The following is a 1127-nucleotide window of genomic DNA, read 5'->3' as shown; positions in this document are numbered from 1 at the left end:
CGCGAGTACGGGAGTTTACTTTCACTTACATTAAACTGTAACCTGATTATCTGTTAACATTCAGATGTGACATTATGTGCCTACTAGCCTTGTTCCGTACGGTGTATGCTTGTGTAAAAGCGGACATTTGTAAAAGTAAGTGGCACACTGGGGAAATTCCCAGAGCCCTTGCGGGCAGTCTAAGTTAATTCAGTTGGCCACTAGGTGGCACGTTGTTCTATCATTAGTAATATCTGTGTGCCATTATATAGTAGTCATTATAGTTGGAGGATGTTAGTCTAGCCTGTATAATGTAAATGACTTGTAATTTGATGGTGAGAAATTAATGGTTAATGTTTTCTTGCTATTCTTGGTTATTTCAGACCACCACACAACACCTCCTCTACCACACATGCGTGAAGACAGATACTCCTGATGCCTAAACCATAGATAGCTATGCACATATAGCCATTATCGCAACTGTGTACTCCCGCTGCGTGTGTGCTGTGTAACTCCTCAGTAAAGTTCTGACTTGGATTGAACTGATCGACTCTTTGTGTTTGATGAACCCCCGTGAGACACCATCGCGTATCTTCTATTCATCATTCCAAATACAGTCCTACCATATTCACCAACCCATCACCTATTTAACAGGAGATAAAAGCTACATGAACAGAAGCCTGGACCAACCACACTTAATTTAGCAGAACATCTCCAGATGTTCCTGTGTGAAAATGGAAAGTTCAGAAAGACGTTTTGATGGTGCAACAAGGCCGGCCTGGCCGCTTCTTTAAGGTAATACAGTGGGGTTCAAAAGTTTTGGGCAAGTTTTAGGTGCGACGTAGGGCTGCCAAATTAATCAAATTTTAATCACGATAACGATTTTGGCTTCCCACGAACAAATTTGCTTAATCAAGCGATTTTTTTTCATTTCACAGAACGCTCCGTGTTTTTTTGCAAAGCCCATCTACCATTGTCTGATCATGGGTCAGTCAGAGTAGTTCCCTCCAACCCGTGCAGCTTAGTTTCTAGATTGGGACAGTCACAGAGGACAGAGGGACGGGAGGACAGTTCAACAGATAGCAGTCGGCCGTTACGTCGGTCTCAAGGTTTACCAGTTTACCAGTAAACGCAACATTTTGTCCCGT

Source organism: Etheostoma spectabile, chromosome 19 (assembly GCF_008692095.1).
Source record: "Etheostoma spectabile isolate EspeVRDwgs_2016 chromosome 19, UIUC_Espe_1.0, whole genome shotgun sequence".
Classification (NCBI taxonomy): domain Eukaryota; kingdom Metazoa; phylum Chordata; class Actinopteri; order Perciformes; family Percidae; genus Etheostoma; species Etheostoma spectabile.
This window is presented reverse-complemented; position numbering follows the sequence as displayed.